This window comes from Colius striatus, chromosome 14, assembly GCF_028858725.1.
Source record: "Colius striatus isolate bColStr4 chromosome 14, bColStr4.1.hap1, whole genome shotgun sequence".
In the NCBI taxonomy this organism is placed as follows: Eukaryota; Metazoa; Chordata; class Aves; order Coliiformes; family Coliidae; genus Colius; species Colius striatus.
Genome location: NC_084772.1, coordinates 16,925,189 through 16,946,142, shown reverse-complemented (window position 1 = coordinate 16,946,142; position 20,954 = coordinate 16,925,189). Strand labels below are relative to the sequence as shown.

General features: G+C 42.5%; 1 protein-coding gene across 2 annotated transcripts in view; it reads left to right on the top strand.

The window, feature by feature from the left end:
* The window catches only part of MAF (MAF bZIP transcription factor), a 188,498-nt gene that overhangs the window by 57,432 nt on the left and 110,112 nt on the right, over nt 1-20,954 (top strand). Inside the window, exon 3 of one of the 2 annotated variants that reach the window (XM_062007184.1) lies at nt 4,479-5,256. The exons of the other annotated variant lie outside the window; for it this stretch is intronic. The gene's annotated coding sequence lies outside the window, so the exon portion shown is untranslated. Of the gene's footprint in view, nt 1-4,478; nt 5,257-20,954 lie in introns of those variants that run through there. 2 annotated transcript variants of the gene reach the window in all.

Genomic DNA, 20,954 nt, shown 5'->3' with positions numbered 1-20,954 from the left:
TGCTATTTTTCATTGCCACAGGTAGAGCTGAATAATTCATAGCAATTAATTTATTTCACTGATTTAGCCTTTTGGAGTGTGTGTATGAGGGGGAAGTTGTGCACAAGTAGTCTGCAGGTAATTTTTTTTCATATTCATTTAAAATAAATAACTCACCAAGCTAATTCTTAGTTGTGAAGAATTTTGTGTATTCTTAAACTGAGGAAATTGGAAGATTCAGGTTTCCACCTACTGATGGAAACACTCTTGAAAATCATTTTTGTGCAAATAGAGCAATAATGTGTCCAACACAAATCACATTTTCTATTTGTGTGAATCTTCAGAGTATCTAAATACAGATTTAATTTTTTCCTTAGGTAGGGAGAGATGGTGCAGCCTTAAGTACGAGGTTAAATGTTGCAGCACAAAGATCATTTGCCAATCCTACAGCTCAGGGTGGCTGCAACTCTGTTTCAGTCACATCCAGAGCAGGTAATATCCAGAAATACATGAGGAGGAGGAGGCTGTGTGATTACTGCCTCTCCCTTTTGCTGGTTCTTACAACACGCAGCACAGCAGTGAGAGTTCCATAGCACGCAATAAATCATTGCCTCATTATGCTCCTTCTGTAGGTTTGTTTAGGGCATCCACTTTAGTACCAGCTCCAGAGGTTTATTTGTTCCTCACAGAAATTCCTCTCAGATAGAGGCTTCTGGTTTGATTTACAGAGGACAAAAATAAAAAAGAATCTCCATGTCTTGTTATTAAAATAATTTCTTAATGTGCACAACAATGTACATTACAGAAGTGCCTATTGAAATAATTCCAGCAGTGTCTGGAGATGATTTGTAGGTGGATGATTTTTTTCAAGAGGAGGCAAAAGGTTAAAGAATGTTTTTGTGTTTTTGTGACTTGTCAACATGAAGTACTAGCGTATGAAACATAGGGTCTTCCTCCCTTCTTTTCCTTCCTCCCTCTCGCATGCCTTCCTTTCTTCTTTCCTTCTTCCCTTCTTTCTTTGTGTACACAGAAGTTGCTGCTCCCTTGCCTTACCAGATTATGTTGTTCTCAGTTGTAAAAACAGTCTAAATGTTTCATTAAAAACATTTGGAGGTCCTTATTCACTTTTCCATATGTCTTTAGCTAGCCCTAGTCCACGGGTGGTGCAGGAGGGCACTGATCTGACTGAGAGAATAAAGATTTTTGACACTGGGTTTAATTTAAGCAGACAAACCTTCTTAAGAAAAGGTGTTCATTAGTTGGCCTAAATTACTTATGAGGCGCAATTTTCAGCATTGCTGATTTTGATAAAACAGTATTTATTTAGCATTGCATCGAGCAACTGCTGGGATAACCTAGATTGTACTTGCAATGAATTTGAACAGCTAGAGCTGAGACTTTAGAGAGCAGGTGGGTACACTGCAACACGGCTGGGTTTTGCTGCAGTGTGACAATGTGATCTAGGATCCAATCCAGACTCCTGCGAAATCAATGGAAATTCTACCCTTGACTTTACTGGGCTGTGGATCCTGCTCCAGTTGTGCCAGAGTGGTAATGAAATGACTCCGACTTGGGGGAAGAATTTTCTGGCTTAACAGATTCAGTGATAGGTTTGTTTATATAAGGGGTCTTGGCTTCCAGTTTAAATGGTTTTCATATATGCCTTGCTGTGATCCTCCCTCCTAGCCACAGCTCCTTGAAATATTTTGAGTTTTGACCTCTAAGAGGCATCCCAGATGAACAATGACATTTTGTAGGTGATTATGGTGTGAAACTCGAAATCATTGTAAGCTTGCTCAAAGTGTGACCTGCCTTCACACAAAAACTCCCTGTGTTTTCTGAACCTTTCAGCAAAACTGGATTTGTTTAAAACCATAGCAATCACAAAACAAAGACAGTTTTGTGTAATTTGGGATTTCGTTATACATACTTCTGCATCATTGTATCTCAGAGTCCTGGGTATAATTCTTAGTTGGTCTTAAATTTTTATAAAGAACATAGGAATAGAAGATGTACTGAGGTCAGGGCCAGAAAAGACAATGCTCACTGCAACCTGAGTCCCCCATAAACATTCAGAACTCAGCGAGAATTGTACCCAACCCTTTTTGATGGGAGTACAGTGATGACCTTCTAGATTGATTAAAGGTATGACATTGATTGACTTTGAAGGGAGCCACATCCACCCTTCTTCTGCCAAAAAGGCAGTGGCTGCAATGTGAAGCCTCAAGAATGGGGCATTGCTCTTCCAAGTACATGGAAGACATCCAAGGGTAACGGGATAATGCAGATAATGGGATAGGGTTTCTCCCCCTCCTGTCCCTCAAATACCATATAGTTAAATTTTAGCTATCCAGACTTGGGCCTTTAGGAGACTTTTCTCTCATAGCTATTTAAAAGACGAAGCAGCTAAGGAAATGAGCTCTTTTTATAGGTTATGTGGGATGTTTGGTGGTTGAGAATGTCAAACAGGACTAGTACTGTTGACTCTGCAGGAACCTTTAATGGTGATGGGGGGATGGTGCTGTGAGGACTGATCTGAAATGTTCAGTGGATGGGATGGTGTGATGGGGGAAATAACTTTATTCCTCTGCCAAACCCACCTGTGATGATTTTACATGCTGTCACTTCAGGGTGTCTAGTTTGAGAGATGCTAAAATAGCCAAATTTTCCAAAGATACACGTTACGTTAGCAATATCTGGTCTCTTTAGGGCACCTTGAGTTAGCACTGAGAAATATTATCTTCAAAAATTACCACTTTGGAAAATCTAGGCCACTGAACCTGATATGAACTATCAGAAACCAGAGACAAGGGAGTCTTTATGTTGGAGAATGCATAGTGGCTTGAAAACTACAAATCAAAATAATTTACCCTTTTATGTGTAAACCTCCTTCTCTTTGATACACGAACTGAAAAGCTGTCTGGTTTCCTTGTACTTTCTGTAAGCAACCAGCGCGTGTGCGACTGTACCCTCTAGAATGCTATTTAAGTGTTATTTAGAGTGCAGACCTGTTAAGGTCAAGCAAGCTCATTTGTATGATAAAACTGAAGCCACCAAACCTTACACCTAAAAGCAGCAAGCGAGGAGGTCTCAAGTTCCATGGTTCCCTCCTGACAAGGGTACAGTGACAAATGGTGAAGCACCAAAAGATCAAAGTACTTATTTCAGGGATAACAATAAAATCAGAGACAGAAAGACAGTAAGTCCTGGTGCAGGTTCCTGCTGTTCCAAAGCAGTCTTTCTCAGATATGACACTGCCAGCCCATTGCAAGGAGACATGGACAGGAACTGCAAACCGGCATTAACATCAGCAGATTTAGATCCTGTGTGGTATATTTCTGAGCTGATGGAAGGACTAAAGAGTCACTACAAGAAGCCCAGGTGGAAGGGATTACTGTAACTCAGTGAATTAATTGTGAGCATATTGAAAAGCAGCTTTTCAATGCAGATGTGGAAGGACAGTGGGGTGTGTTTTGCTCATATTCCAGAGTTGCTTTCCTCTGTCTGAGCGCCTTAATCCAGATCCTGTTCAAGTCAATAGCTGTCTTGCCTTTCAGAAGGATTATACCCCTAAATAGCTACTTTAGGAAGTGTACTTTGCTTGGTGATAACACAAAGCAGAGGGTGGATGATTAACACCAATTAGGATTATTTACGAGAACCTAGAAAACAATAGGTCCATAAATCATTGTCTTATCAATTGCAGTTCCTCCCGAGTCATTTAGTCATCATTGGGCAAACTGTGTTTCACTGTTCATTAAGTTGAGATCTGACTGATGTTGGAGTTTGTGGAAATGTGGAAGGTACAATATGACCCAGCGAAACAGCAGAGTGTTACAAAAACTTCTAGTGCTCTTCAACATTTTTTATATTGCAAATCCCCTACAGGGTTTTTTTTTTCCCCCCAGGTATATTCAGTGAATTTAAAGTGACTGACAGGACCCTTGTTTCTCTCTGGTTACACTTCAGCTCTGTCTACACAAGTGTCTCAGTTTGGACCCTGGGATGGTTTTGCAGTAATCCCCTGGTTGTCTCATTTGCCGAACACTAGTCCAGCTACAGAGCAGCTTCAGTGCACACAGATTCCTTCCAGAGGAGACCCAGTGGGGTCCTACCTCCAAAAGAATGACAGTGCCTGGTAGGACATTCAGCTCTGATCTGAGGGGACAGCCACACCACCATAAAGTCCTTCATGGTGTATGTAACCCTGCTTTGTAAGGGAAAGGCTATCAAACTGCCCAGAGTTCCCATGCCAGCCTGGAGTAGAGCTTGTGCTATAGAGAAGGTCAAGTGTTTTATGTGACACCTTTTTTTTTCTGCTGGTGACTGGCAGCTCTTGTGACTGATGCTTCTCTTTCTTCTACCAAGACTTCTGCTGGTTCATTATCCTTTCTGTTTATTAACTGCTTCATCTTCTGTAGCTGTTCCTCCTTGCTGCTGTCCTTTTTTCTTCTACTTTTATCACTTTTTGTGATCCCTTTTCCAATTTCCAACCTTAGTCTCCCAGAAGACCTGGAGTGGTGATGCCTGGATGCAGAGGAGATCACACTGCTTATAAATCTACACCACGAGGAGGCCAAAAGTTTCTTCAGCAGCAGGAGGTAAGCCAGGACTGCTGGTGGGTGTAAGGAACAGAGAGCAGTGCCACATGCATTTGAGAAGATGAACTCGACGTTCTTGAGGATGGAGACTTTGAGACGGTATCACGGTCCTGTATAGAAAGCCTGAAGAGATCTTCAGGTGGGAACATCCCACCCAGCCAGCTGCTTGTTTGGTTTAGTCCATGGACCTCTGAGGTCTGCACACCAGAGACTGAAAACTCTTGACTTACCCTAAATTTCTTCTTTGTGGACTTCTAATGTGATAGGAACAGCACAAAAAGTTAAATATATCTGCTTTGCCATAACTTTTTCAGCCTGCTAACTTTCCCAGGACTACTTTCTGCTCAGATTACTGGAACTTAATTAGATGAGGCTTAATTTCAGTTGCTTGACCAGCTTTAAAAATGTATATTCAAAGTTGAACCACAAGGGCAGAGTTTTGGGAGCCTCTTTGTCCTCTCACTTTGTGTTAGTTTAAATGAAGAAATGTGCCTGTGAATCTCTGCTTTATTACACGTATTCCAAGTCAGTCTCACTTCTGGAGAGACTTCCCAGACTCTCAGCAGTTTAAGGGGGAGCACAAACTACCCCTTATGTTATAGTTTGTTTTTGAAACTGTGCAATCAACAGATATTTGTCTCCTGCTTATGCGTTTTTCCTGTAAATAAAATGTATTGAGACCAGAGACGGAGTTACACTGACTTTATACCAGATAAGAATTTGCACTGACATTTAACACAAGTGTTGTATTGACTTTACCTTTCTTGGGTAGATGTTGCAATGTTTAATTGCAGCAAGAAGAGGAGGGAGAACCAAAGGAGGGGCATGGAGGAGATTGAAGTGGAAAGGGTACAGATGATGAATGGTGGAGTTGGAGGATAGCACTGGCTATCAAAGCATTACCTGAGAATTCCTATGATTAAGACTTATTATCTTTCTGACCTCACCATTTCATTAAAATCTGCTGCTTAGGTGATAAGTAATAAATAGTCTCAAAATTTTACTGCATTTGCTCACTTTTTCTAGATTTTTGCATCAGTTTGTTCCCCTCCATAAGATCTTGTTTCTGTTAAGGCATGAAGACTTCATGTTTCTTCTGGGGTTTAACTTGTTCTAGTATTTCAGTGTTGTTATTTAGCTAGCAAGTGTCCCACAGCAATTTGTCGAGTAACACTTCCATCTATCACATTGGGATGATCAAGAATACATTGCAGCTGATGTGCAAACGCTGATGTATATCTCAAGTTGGACACCCACCTCCAACTCAGCAGATAAAAAACTCTCAAAGAGCCAACAAAAGAGGGCTTTTTTTAAACACCCCAACCCGCTAGTGGATTATCTTTAATGCATTGGCAGGATGCCCCTTCCCTCCTCTGCAGGAATGCTAGCCTGGCTCTGCAGGGTTGGGGTGGGGTTTTTTGTTACAGCATGCAGGAGAATTGAAGTGCAAGACTGATTTATAATAGTTTATGTCACTTTTTTCCTCTGCAGCTCGGATCACCTTATTTACCTTCAAAGAGGCAAGTGAGCAACACCTCTCTTTGGGGAGTGATCTTGCCTTGTCAGTGTTGCCACACAGGAGAGGGCTCCTTGTAGGAGCTGGATGTTGTTTCTAAAAGTTCACTGACATATCTTCAAGGGCTGAGGGTTCATCTTCTTCTGTGTGAGAGAGGAGAGGAAATGACCTTCATCCAACTGAGAAGGGAACAACAGGAAACCCTCACAGTCCGAAGCTCCTGCTGTTTCCCACCCCCCAGAATCCGGCACTCAGGGATCGTTTTGATGAACTGTCAGGGGTTTTGTCAGCCTTTAGTTGCTGCAAATATATTAGCAAAGTATGTTGATGATTCATGGCAAAATGGTGTACGTTGATTTAAGTGATGGCCTAGCCATTCTGTAATGGATTTCAGAAGTCCCAATAAGATTGTACTTAGTTTTATCAAGCAGGAAGCTGGCAGGCTGTGTTTTAATCAACTGATAGCATCACTTGGCAATTGGCATCCAGGTAGTGAACAGAGTATGTCTCAAAGCCCAGCTCACTAAGTTGCAAACAGCAACATCGACTCAGATCTTTCAAGTTTACCTCTTGCTTGCTCCATGCAACCTATTTCTTTCCCAGATGAAACTTTCAGCTGGAAGTGCAGAAAGATACAGCACATCAGATCTTCTTCTGCTCCTTCACCAATGTCAGAGTGGTAATGGATGAGGCAGAATTTATTAGCTCCATCCTTCAGGAAGCCATGTTGAAACAACCTCCTGGATATAGCACAGACTTCCAGAACCACGCAAATTCAAGGATTTGATTCTGGCACTCACACTGCATAAGTATGGTAAATCTATAATGGGGGGCCACACCAGCTGAAACATGTCTTTTTTCCCTTTGAGTCAAGCTCTTTCACGACCCATTATCTGCTTTATCACCAAAGTTGTACCCTGTGTTCTGACCTGTGCCAACAGACATCAAGTAATGGTTTCCTTTCCTGGTAAAACTTGTCAGCCTCTTCATTACTTCCAGGAAAGACCAGCTGCTGTTGAGCATCTTCACAGCACAAGCCCTCAGGTGCTGTGTCTACTTTAGATAATTTAGAATCATAGAATAAATAGAGTTTGAAGAGACCTTAGTCATCCAGTTCCACCCCCCCACCCCCCCCCCGCCCAATGGACAGGGATGTTTTCTACTAGACCAGGTTACTCAAAGCCATGTCCAACCCGCCCTGCAACACTTCCAGGAATGGGGCATCTGCAGCCTCTCTGGGAAACTTGTTCTAGTGCCTCACCACCCTAACAGTAAAGAACTTTCTACTCAGGACTTATGTTCTATTACAGTTATTGAGCTGTGCATCCATCTACATGCGTGTGGCTGTACTCAAGCACAGTCAAACCTGGGGAGCTCGTTTGTTGTGCCTAGCTCTTGTATAGTAGTTACTGTGCTTAGCAACCCACCTCCAATATAAACATATCTGCTACTCTGAAGAGCAGGCTTTGAAAAGCACCAGAAGGGATCACTCCCCCATAAGTATTTTTTCCAACATTGCAGAGCTGTTAGGAATTTCAGATAGAAAACCTTCTCCCAGTTGATTTTCCCATCCAGACAGGCCAAGATTTCACTCCAGGCAGATGAAGTTCTGCTACAACTTGCAGTGGTGGGTCATGAACCCTCATTTAAAATCAGATTCTGTCTGAACTGCTCTTTAGCCATACAAGTATGGAAGGAGACAGGGAGCAGCCATCTGTGCAGCTGGCTGCAGGGAGCCATCCATAATGTCTTTGCATAGGGGTTCCATGGCAGTGCATTGAGGAGCAGCTCGCTGAACTGCTAGATGAAGGGTATCATCCTGTTGGTTTAAAAATGGTAAAACGTGTGGGGTCCTCAGAGGAGGGTAATGGTTGAAAGAGTGTAAAAAAATCATGCTCCCAAAAAGTAATAAAAGTGTGGTATAAGGAACAGAGGAGTGGTTCATCGTGAAGTTGTACTCTCCAACTTGTGTTGCAAATCTTGCTTGAAGCAGGAGGTGTATGCAAGCATTTAAGTTTCTGGTTTGTCCAGATGAGATTAAGATGAGCAATCAACCCTATAATTTAAATGAAAATTTGAACTTCCATCTTAGATACTGTCTGCTGACTGTTACATGAAAATCAGAGAAACTCTTTCCACTGCAAGAGCTGAAATTAAGGTTTCCAATACAAGAACTGAAGTTAGAGTCTCCAATGCCAGAACCACCAAAAGGACATGTGAAAGCAAAGCTGAAAAAAGTCTTCTGTCCCTGCACTTCAGAGTGTACACTACCCACAGAGTTGTTATTTTCCTTTCATTTATTTTATTCACCTCGCTATCTGTGTTTTGTGCCTATGGGTGCTCCTATATGAACTGGTGAACTGGAGCAGAGAACTGATTCCACTGAAAAAATTGCTGAAAAAAAAGCCCAGTTTTTAAATCTCTTCTTTCCAGATCAATATTTGTGACCTCTCCAGTTAGCATCAATGCTAACTCAGGGGCCTGTTGCACTGCCTTCTCAATTTTTTTCAGTAGTTTCAGGAATTTTAGTAAAGACCTCAAGGAAGTGTTATAACACTTAAAACATTTCCTTGACCCACTCATGTCCACTCAGTCAGAGAGGGCCTTATTTTTTAAGATTCTTTTCCTATTATCATGGAAACTTGCTAATTACCATGCAAGCTTGATAACAACTTACTTGAGACTGGTTTCAATTTGGCAAAACACTTGCAGCTTGCATAAATCTCAAATCTATGGGGTTCTTTGAGTGAAAATAGGTTTTTCTAGATGTTCCTATTTCTCTAAATATTACTTAAACATTCAAATCTAAGGCCAACACCTCAATCTCAGCTCATCTATTTGACCACAAAGAATATAATCAATTTTATTTTGAATGGTAAATCTATCCCACATTACCACTCCCACTGTGTATATCTTCTTGTAGGAATTGTGCACCAAACTCTCCGGTCTGGTTAATACCAGGTTATTGTGCTTACTAGTGTAGTTACAACACAATTTTACAACAGGAAAATAATCCCAGTCTTTCTAATCACCGCGAAGCACATCAAAAAGGACAACACTGGGGCTAAACTGATTCTGGCAAATTCTCATTTCCATTTATTCAGAAAAAAAGATCGGCATTGAGACTTAAAAAAGAAAGAAAGAGAACCCCTCCATGACTTTAATTGTAAAATCCATTTTAGTAGCAGGAAGCTGTTATATGGTTAGAGCAGTTATTTTTATTGTCTATCTGGGTATAGTTTTTAACTGCAGGCACAGAATAAATCAATAGTGTCATAAAGCTACTCTCACCCTGTGCCCTTTCTAAAGGGACATTGCGCTGTATGTGACACAGACTACTGCTTTGATGCACAGAATTACACCTCAACTAATGTGCTAAGGGAGAGCTCTGAGGGTGACACATATTTACCTATATCTCTTTGTTCCTATCATCTCAGTCACCAGTTTAAAAGCAAAATAAAACACACACACACACACACACGAACAGACGGTCTTTATCAGAAGAGAGGAGGGTGTGCTGGTTATTCTCTTGCAAATGATATTTTTAATGAATTTGTCCATTCAGAAATCTTCCCAGGTGATGTATTTTCAAGACTAAGAAGAGCAAGCATGTAGTGATTCATAGGATAGTCCCTACAACTTAAACCTGACTGCAATCTGCTCTTGAATATAGAGGAAGGACGTAACAGGATCTGACTGGAGGAGGCTGAAGCTGGAGTTGTGCCTTTTTAATAGCAAGAGTAGTTAACGGCTGGAACAGTTGGCTTAGGAATGTGGTGGATTTAGCATTACCTTCAGTCTCTAAATCAAGAGTCACTGTCTTTGTAAAGATATGCAGTAGCTTCAGCAGAAGTTATGGCTTTGATGCTGAAATGAGTGGGTGAAGTTCTTCAGCTGTGTTGCATAGGAAACAAAACCAGATGCATATGACGGTCCTTTTCAGCCTTACTAATCCATTAAATCCTGGTTTGGGGCCCTTCACAAGTTGAGGTTTAAAGCAGCCTCCTAGATTTTCTGGTTTCTGCAGGCAATACACGTTTCAGAGCTGGGGCTGACAAACTCCATCTAAACGTGTGTCCAGACCTAACACATTTTATAATTTATGTATAAATCATTGACTCTGAATGCAGTTTCAGATCCATTTCCCTGTGCGGCTGAGTTCACTCTGTCCATTCTGTGCAGCAGGGATGTTCCTTTCCAAAGCAGATATGCATCTGAGACGAAATACGCACCACATGCCACTGTATACCCTGAGAACTGTCACCCCTAACATGGACCACAGAGAAATAAACCTCTGTGGATGAAATTCTTCAGAGATTTATTGTCAGCAACACAAGTTGTCAAGTTAATTCATCGCTCCTCTCTTTGCTTGTGCATTGCAACTTCCCCAGGTTGGCACTTCTGACAAAGGCATGAAAACTGTACTTGTGCTGCAAGTGGGAGGTGGAGACAGAGAAAATCTGTGCTCTGTCTGTAGGACTTGGTGCTGAGACAGCTCTATTTTCACATCTAGTCACAAGCCAATTGGTATGCCCTCCGTATTTGTTTTGAGGACGACTCTCAAGAAATGGAGTTGGAGTTTGGATTCTAGGGATTAAAGAAAATAACCCAAAAAATAATGGAAGTGGCTTGTGAAGGCAGCAGCACTCATATGTCACTTAGTGCCTCAGCAGGCAAGGAGGTGACAGGAGTTTGCACACTCCTTGGTGAGTGTGGTAGTTGTTGACTGTAACAATCTCAGCAACAATCTTTGTTTTCCTTCTCTCTGCAAAATGCTTAGTGCTGGATTTTACTGTCTATAAATACCGATTTGGATTTCCCTTCCTTCCCTCCCCACATGCTATTGAAAGTAAAGCCATCTCAGCCCAGCGCCAGTTGCTGACTGGTGTGTGAGCTCGGTTGCATGCAGCCCCTTGCCTCCCCTTCAGGGCACTGACACTTGGGAATGAGAATAACAAACAAGACTCCAGTGGGTATGAGAAATGGTTCAGAAAAAAAACCCACAAGAATTTCCTGGATTCTGAAACTTTTTCATAAGTAGCCAGTGGCCACCTGAATAGCAACAAGTAGCAACCATAATAATAAATTACAGTAAATATCATGCTGCCATAAGTGACAGCAAACCAAACCCACTGCTGTTCAGAAATGAATTGGAGAAAATATTTCTTAATCTCTTTTGGTATTATTCAGCCAGAGGTAATGATTTATAGTACTCCAAAGAAGTTGCTCTATGGAGTTGTTTCTTAATAATCCAAGTTAGCGTTTTGCTATTATCCACATGTGCCTGTGCTTCAGTGGGGACTCCAGTGCTGCTGGATGCTGCAGTTTCACCACCAGCTACCACTGCCTTGGTGCATGGTGGCTGCACACAGGCTGGGGTCAGGGCTGCGTGTGCTCACCTTGGGAATCAACTGATTTAATGCAAGACACCTGTCAGCCTTTCTCCAGAATCCTCCTGCCGTTGGGGACAAATCTGCTATTAGGACATGTCCAAAATACGAAAGCTGTGCTCAGATGTCACTGAGTGAGGCCAGCCCCAAAAGAGTGCCTTGAATGAAGGTGTTGCCACAGAAGCTGCCTAGTTTAAGTCCATTCAGCTGTAAATAACTCACATCCAGCAGATGTGGGGGGCTTTGGTGCTGTCATGTGTCAGAGGGATGCCCTTCAGACAAGTCGGTCCTGATGTGAGTCTGTGAGCACACTCCTTGTCAGTGCAGGAAAATAAAATGGTGGGGGATAAATTAAACTGGGAACACAGTATCAATTGCTGCTGTCTTTGTCAACTTATTGCCAAAGATTTATACGTGATGCAGTGAGGACTGCTCAGTGACACATTTTAATTTAATTAAATTTCCTGTTGGATTGATGTCTGATCAATCAATAATGTTAATGTTTTTGCAATTTAGAGATTAAAGCTTGGATGAGCGGATATTGAAATACTCTCACACCCAGCTGCCTGGGAATATCTTCTGCTTTCATTTCTCAGAAAACCTGGTTTGGGTGAGGATGCATCCTAGGGCTTGCCATTTACCTACATGAAGCCTGAAAGCTTTGCTCCATCCTGGCAGACAGTGAGGGAGCCATGAAGCAGTGTCATTCCTCAGAGAGACAGAATTGCATGGAGCTCGGTGTGTGACAAATCTGTATAGCTCTGTATATTTTCTCTCTGATGTTCATGTAGGAGAAAGTTTGAAGAATGGAGCATTGCTAGTGTGGTACTTCCTTTTGCTACATGCTCGTTGTACCTGAGATTTTGAATCTAATGGCCACCAAAGCATCTGCTCTCCATGGGTCCTCTAGTCCCCTCTGCATCCTACTTACTCCTCTGGCCATGACAGTCTTTTGCAGCAATATGTTCCTCAGTTTAACTGCTGCTTTCTAAGCTGCCATCCAGAAGCCAAGAAGATCCTGGCCTGGAACTGAATTTAACACCTCTTGATGCTCCTTGTTTGCCCAGATTTCTCACAGATGAGCTAATTGTGCTCCACCCTCTTCAGGCTGTGAAGATAAAGAGATGCTGTAGCATGTCTACAGAAACTTCTTTCCCCTCTTACTTCTGTGTTTCATCTAGTGCCTCAAATATTTTAGTAGTGAGGTCAGGAGAAGGCTCTAACTTATTCAGGGAAACTGGTCTACACTGACCTTTCCATGAGGCATTGGGGTCTTACACAGCCATTTAAAGACTTATGTCTCAAGGCAAAAAAAACCCCACCACATTTTCAAACTTATAAAAATGTAAGTCCAGATTTCATCTGAATTGCAGCCACAGTCTGGGTAAGTAAAACTAATTTGTCAGATCTTTTCACAATACAAGTTTTCATTGGTGTTAAGTCCCAGCCTGGTTCTGAGCTCTGTAGGCTCAGATGTCCCTCTCTGGTGTCCAGGTCTGTATCACAGATGGCTATGAGTTATGTGAGATGCTTATATGCTCATTGTATTTAGGGGAGCCTTATAAGGACTAATTTCATACTCAGATGTATTTCAAAATCTGTAAAATCTATATGTCTTCTCTCCCTTAAGGACACCGTGATGGCTGTTTGCTGTGTACCTATCACTCAGACAACCCCAAAGAAATGCACAGAGGGAAGAGGGAGAGAGAAAGTGAAATGAGGAAGGGGAAAAGAACAAGCAGCTCATTTTCCACTCTAGAGCAGGCACCTGAGGAGTAGAAGTCAGCAGCTTTTTGACAGTATAAGAACTCAGTAACTTAAAACAGGAAGCAAAAGAAATGCAACCAAATAACTTTGCCTTGACCTTTTTAAAAAGAGTCAATAACTTTAGAGTAAACTGGAGCTTCTTACTGGAATTTATCTGGATGTTAGTTGCTCCTTCCCTCATTAGAACAGCAATATTCAGAAATGTGCCAAAAGATTTAGGCAAACTGTAGGATGCAATGAAGCTAATTTGGGGTGAATGGCAGTTTGCACTGCAAGAGGCTTCTTTTGTTTTTTGTTGTAATTGAAGGCTTTGCAAGATTGTATCTCGCTATCAAAATGTCCTATGCTGCTGAGTTTCTTCTGCTGAAATACACAGTGTACATTGGATTTTTTGTTTCCTCCTCTGTTGTAAGCTCCACCAGATATCCACTACTTTGGGTGAGAGGGCAGCCTGCCCAGGGTGCCCACTCCTGGCTGGGGATGATTGGCAGGGGGTGGTCTGTGTATGTAGAGGAGGTAGGGGAGAAAGGGATATTTGTACCTTGGGACAGACTGATAGAAGTAAACTACTGCTAAACCACTGACTTTTATAGATCACTTTTTACAAGTAAGCACTGATATGTAATGATCTCCAAGGCTGATTTTCACAGGTAGGACTGCTGTAAATTGGCTCAAGTGCTGAGAGATTGAGAAATAATTTTTGCTCTTCCTCTCTCCCTTCCCTCTTTCCCTCATTCCTTCCCTTTTTCCATCTATCTCTCTGGACTTGGGCTGCAGTATGCTCTGTGGTGCTACAGAGGTGGTCAGGGTGAGTTCATGACCACCTGCTCCAGCATGGGGGAAAGCACCGTGAGACACTGTCCAAATGGGCAGCCCTGACCATTAGGGATTTACTGTGCCCTTCTCACAAAAAAACCCCAAACCACTAGATTTTTGATGCATGCTGTTTCCATCTAAGCTGTTTCACAGTCAAGTACAATAAGCCCTGAGAAAGTGGTGTCCTGGGGAGCAGCCCAAGCTTTTGCAATGTTTGATCATTGAGTGGTTGTGATCTTGAATTCCCTCTGTGGTTCGGCATGCCACCTTGCTCACCAGAGCATGCTGGATTAGGCCGGTTTGCTAGCTTGAGGGGTTTAATCTGCAAGGCAACTGAGAGTACAGAGCAAAGCCATGCTCTTAAGTCCCATGATCCCAATCCTGCAATGAAATTCATTTAGACAGCATCATCAGACTAGTTTTTAGAGTTATTCATCTTATCCTGATGAGTAAATTCCTATAGGAAAGTAATTTATGATCTGAGAGAGCTGTTACTTACAAGCTAGTAAAACAACTTTAGCTGGACTTTAACTACCTTCAGCAGCAAGCATCCATGCTGAAGCCAGAAATGAGCCTTTTCTTGCTAGCTGTGATGCAGCATGATCTATAACAGAGCCACACATTCTTTTGGCTTGCATTAATCTTGTTTCCATGCAATATGTTTAAAAAGAAATAACTGATTTCTACTTGCAGTATTTACAGTCAAGTTGTGTTGTTCCAGCAACTGCATCTGTGGGATCAGGGTGGCTTCTAGCATAACTTGAGTGCTCTGCTTGAGGTCTATTCCCTCAAATTTATCTGTCCAGAAATTATCCATCTCCTCCATGCCAGTCATCCAGATCTCTTTATCTTTAGGCAGGCTGAATCACCCTTTCAAGGTAATTTGTTCTCTTTGTTGACTGCAAGCGAAGTTGGACTCGGTGCTTAATCTTTAGATCATTTAAAAATGTCATCACAAGTGTATTATAACTGTGACAGTTTTTCTGTACCCTTCACTGCAAAGTGACTCCTACCTGACTGTGCCCCAGGCGCTGAGTCCTGTTGGGTATCAGCTTCTGCATGGAAATGGGCTCAGTCCAACAGGTTGACTCTGGATCTCATCACATGTTTTCCCCAAGTGATTAAACCCAGAGAAGCACAGAAACACAGGCTCAAGCCTCCTGGAAAAAGAATGTAAATAAAAAATGACTGAAGCCTATGCTGATGCCACCCCAATAGCCAAGCAGAATTGGGCCCATTTAATCCCTTGTAAAGCATCCCTTAGGGAGATGCCTTAGCTGCAATTTTCTGTTTAAATTGGGTCTTTCCTTTAGAGGAAGCAAGCTCCTTTACTGTATTTAGCATGAAAGGAGGTCTTCTGCAGCACAAATATTTGAGTATGTCCCAGTCAGCAAATGAGAATCCAGATTATTTCTTTTATACCATGACTTACCATCTCTGTTTCAGGCCACAATGTGTATGTGTGGGAGTACACAGCAACATTTAGCACTTCAATACTAGCCACAAGTAGCCAAAGCCATTGGGTTTTGTGTTATGCAAAGCAAAGGCCTTTCACAGAATCATATCTGAAGGAAAAGTGTTTTTAACCTCCATGTTCAGGAGCTGATGGTTGTGTTCTGAAGGTCATTGAGTTTGTGATTACGCCTTCAAAAATCAAATGTTGAGGAGCTGCATCCCCTCCTGCTGTTATGCAGGCAATTCTAGCACCTCTGAGCTGCCTGCCGAGGCCTGTGTCAGGCTGTGAGCGCTTTGTGGTCATTATGCCTTCAAAAACGGAGTGATGAAAGCAAAAATGAACCTGTGGAGAAAGCCCCAGCAGACTGGTCTTCAAATCCTGTGAGAAATGCTCAAAAGACTGAAGCTTCGTGGTTAGGTTCAGGCCAGGAACCTCAAAAAGGGGTATGGATCGTGGAGACAAAAGATTGATTTCTTTAAAGGAATGAAATGCTCTGGTTTCTACATTAGTGAAAGAGATTTGGACTTCCTGGGTGGAAGGGAAATAAGGAAGAGCAGAGATATGTGGGTTGTGCTTTCCATGTATATTTTTTTGATTATGGCACATCTATCATTCTTAGCACTGCCTTGAGCAAAGAAAGATAAAACAGCAAAAGCAATAGCAAGATTTCCACACGTGTAGCCAGTCTCAAAATCAATGGGAGTTTGGTATCTAAATACCATTAAAAACCTGACCACCAGTTCCCTGAGGCCCCCTGTGAATATCACAACCTTAAATCCTGGTGGATGTACTGATGTTGCTCAGCCTGTGGAAGGCAGGGGGTTGTGCTCAGGATTGTGTTTGGTTTGTAGTGTGAAGGGCTGAAAAAATATTCCCTTTAAGGTTGGCCAGCTTAACGCTGTGCACTCCTGTTCTTCAGTATCTCTTTGGTTATGAGTAGCATTTGAATGTGAGGAGTGAGAGGAATTTAGTGATTATCCACAAATACATTTTAGTAAATGTTCATTGCTCGCCCTTCCCCCCCCCATCCTCCTTTTTAATATTTTATGGGGAAAAATGCAAACCTCCACCAGCTCTTGGTAGGAGAAGAGGAACAAAGGACGTTTATGCCTATTCTTTTGCATACAAATAGAACCAATAAATATTCAGGCAAGTTAAAAATCAGTTTCCACTGAAGATGAGGGAATCTGCTGGGGTTGTACCATGCAGTGGATGCAAATGACAAATCTCACCGTGGCTCCCTTCCTGTCCTGCCAAGCTGGCATTGCAGCACGTGCTTCTGCCGCTGGGCACCAGAGGTAGCCCACCCAAGGTCAGGTTGTGGCAGTGACTTGCTTGGCCAAGGTGTCTCCTCTCAGTCATTAAGTATGGTAGGGTTATAAATAACAAATCAACCTCTGTTTGGTCAGGCAGGGGAAGCTAATCGCTCCTTCGGGATGCCAAACCAATTCCATGTGGGAGGAAGCCAGCCAGCACTTGCATCTTTGCTGCAAACAGGGGGTTATGTTGGCCTTTGCTCCTCTTTAATTAGAGTTTATTGGTAAAGTAACCCCATCTTTCTACTGGTGGAAAATCTGGGTTGGCAAGACCTAATTCCTTGGGTCTATCCAGTGTGAGATATGTTTACCAAATCCCTCCAGCATTAGCTGGGTTGCTATCAAAACCGAGGAGTATATTTCTATCAATGAAAGCCACTATGACAAGGTCTGTCCCCTGAGACAAACGACCTGTTCCGTGGAGGCTTTAAATAGGAGCAATAATGGTAGTGAGCAGCACTGAGTTGAATAATTAGATTGTTCTTCATAAATCCTCGAGTGAAGACTTTCAAGCAGGTCCATTATGTGTGTCGTATGTTAGCACTGAGCTTTATGTGGTGTGGACACCGCTCTGCGCCGGGCTGTGGTGATGGGTGAGTAAATCACCAAAGATTGGGACAGCAGGAGTACAGCTCCTTCCCCTCCTGCCTTTTCCCACATGGAGATCAGCTGCTCCGAACTGCAAACACCCATATTATTTATTTTATTGCTCAAAGAATATTTGAGAGGTCTAACTGGAGTAATCTCTGAATATTTATGTTTTGTTTGTTTATATTCAGAGGCTGGAAAACACACATACTTTGTTCACGTCCCCAGACTGGTTCATTTACTGATTCACTTGAAACATCCTTGCAGATCCATTGAGAGATAACTTCTTCCTTGGAGGGATGCAGTTGTATAATAGCAGCTCAGTATTATCTTCTCATATCCTTGGTGGGATTTCCTCTTGCCAACTGAGAACTGATCTTTTCTCTAAAAAAGAAAAATATCTTTCTCCCTCCTCCTCTTTCAACTATTCAGGGTTTTTTTTTTCTCTCTCTCTGCTTTCTGTGTCAGTTACAGAAAGAAATCTCAGTTGAGCAGATGTCACTTAACCCTAACCTTCATTGGTAATTTTTAGGCATTTTGGAGGCAATCCTGGAAGGCAGAGGCATCTGCAGGCAGGGACATACACCCACCCAATGCACGATGTGTGCATGCTCAGGCAAACACTTTTGCTAGACCCAGATGCACTCCATTTGCTCAGAAACACATTTGTCAGACCTGGTTAAACAATGCTGGTAAAAAGAACAAGAAATCACGTTATTCCCTTGAGAACAGTGTATACACCTAAGCATTTCATCTGCCAGTAAGAATCTTGTGTCACTGTAAGGTTTATAGGAGCTGACTGGCAAAGGATGCCCTGATGATAAATAAAACACCCTCATCCCATGTCCCATGGCTCTCTGCATCTGATCAGCAGCAGTGCCCTTTCCAGTTACTTTAGCTATGAAGATGTGGCATCTGACTTTGAACCAGGCCCTTTGTTATAGGTGGCTGATGGGGTCCCATCAGGGAACAAACGTGTCATACAATAGGGTCAGGAATGAGCACCAGCCATGAGCCAGTTTCTGATAAAGCTCAAGGCCTGCTGTCAAATCCTTCAGCTTGCACACAGGTCTCAGGATGAGGTCTGAGTTTGGTGTGATCCACCAGCTCCGCCGTGACCCTCTGTGTTCTGATACCAACAGCTTTGCTGCCAGGTCGTCCCTCACTTGTCTCCGATGGGAAAAGTTCTCCAGGGTCAAAACACTGCCAGGATAAACAGTGTCAAACATTTTACAAGGCAATTTAGGTAATAATCATCAGGGTAATAGAAAAATATTATCCATATTCATTTAAAGGTGAGCTGTGCTTTCCTTTCTGATTAGTGTAACAAACTCCTTGCTAGGCTATGGAAATAAAGTGACTGTGAGAATTTTTAAAGGCACACTCCTCCTCACATAGTAAGAGCACGAGTTCCAGGAATTTTCTATCCAGAAGAACTGTGCATTTCTGGGATGCAGTGCTCCCATCCTCTATCACAGACCTCCCTGATGATGCAACATAAGCCATCTCTGCTTCTTTCTTCCTTGCTTGGGCAGTTGGACAGGGGTTACAGTTTTTTAGCTTGATCCTGAGCTACGAGTGCCAAGCACAGCTGAGAGACACCACATCCATACAAAGATGATTTTCAGTGTGATGCCTGGGAATTTAAACATGACCTTCTTTCTTAAGATGTGACCTTTCTTTAGGCTTGTTCTGTTTTGAGCTGAGCTGCCCTGCAGCAGGAAAGTTTTGTGCCCATCAGACAGACCCAGTAGTAGGATCTCTTCTAGCAAGATTGTCCATATCTAGTCTGAGGTGGGACAAAGTGGCGTTTGGGCCTTGAGCACAGGAATAATTCAGGAGTTTGGTTAATAACCACAGTTTGGAAACTGATTGATTGGATGAGAGTCCACTTGTTATCTCCTCACCTCAAAAAAAAAGTTGCAGATTCTGACCCGTACATTGATTAGGAGGGGAGACATCAAGCAGAGCTCTAGGCAGATCTGGAGACTTCTGTCCCACCAGAGGCAGACCAGAACACACAGTAAAATCTAACAATCCTGCACCAAAACCAACTTATGTTCTATAAAAGTGGAGTTATGGCTTCTTGACAGGGTCCAGGCAGGTAAAACTGGTCCCAATTTGAAGATGGGTCTGAGTCATCAGCCCCACTCCTTGTTGCACCCTCTGCTTCTGGCAAGGAGCTGCAGATCTGTAATGCAGCTGGACTGAGGCACCCAGGACACTCAAAGGAAACAGGAAATGTGTCTGCGGACATTAGATGATTCAGGGTTTGCTGGCAGCTGAACAGAAGTTTTCTGGGTTTCAATTTGGAACTCGGGCAGCTTTATTCCACCCTGTTCCCACGGTGGACACCTCCATCCTCTTACGAACCTGGCCTTAGTGCTACGTTAGTGTACGGCATTGACGGCACTTGCCTGCCTCAGAGGCATGCTGAGCAGTCAAACAGTCTTGAAATTGGGACGTTTCAGACACAGGATCATGTAAGAGCCATAGTAGATGCATTGATTTAATCTTTCATAAGGTAAGGTTCAATTTTCAAAAGGGTCTGGGAAGTACCCACCTAAGCCAAAAGCTGGTTTGCCACCATCTGATTTCACCCTTGCTCCATGCATCGGCTGCCTGATCTGATGCCAGACTCCTTCCTAGTGCTGATATCCCTTAGGAAAACAAAGGCAGAATTTTTTTTTATGCATCACAACCCCCCTCTCTTAAGATCAGGAAATATTTGCTGCAAAAACACAAGGTGTTCTCTGCTCTCCGGAGATTATTTTATAAGCCTAAAACACATCAGGCCCCCAAATGCTTGTAGATTGTCTGAATTTCCTAAAGTAGGTTTAATAAATAGAGACTCAAGACTGAAAACATTGTCTCTTTGCAGTAGGATTTCTCATTCCATTTCATGCCTATTTCAGCTTTATGAAGATATGCTGGTTTAACTCCTTTTGGATGCTGTTTCTTAATACAACCAGATTTTCTAGATTAGTAAAGGCATATGAAAGAAAAACCTGGTATTAGATTTGCAGCAAGTCTCTTATTTATACTAGATAATAGACATTAAACCAAGACAAAAGAAATCCGTGTCACAATAACAAATCTATTTAAAAATCCATTTTCAAAGCAATCAAATCACCAGAGAAACCCAATGACAAATATATATCAAGACTGTATATTTATGCAGTAACTTTCACCCCAAGAATCCAGAACCACCAAAAATGTTGGTGTGGATTCAGCTCTGTGTTGAAGACATCTCTGTGAGTGACGCTGGGGTTTCAGAGCAGCCCTGGCAAGGTCACTCCAACAAACTTACCTTCATCTAAAAGACCCCTGGCATCGCAGGAAACGTGTGTTCTGTTTCCAGTTGTGCCCGTGGTCAGCACGCACGTGAGTGAGAAGTGAACTTTGCCTCTCTTTACAAAGGGACGAACAACAACAAAAAAGGCAATTTCCCCTTTTAAGGGCATAAACAGGATGAAAGTGCTGCTTCAGCCCGGGGTTGTCTCTCTGTGTGAGGCTGCTCTGCAC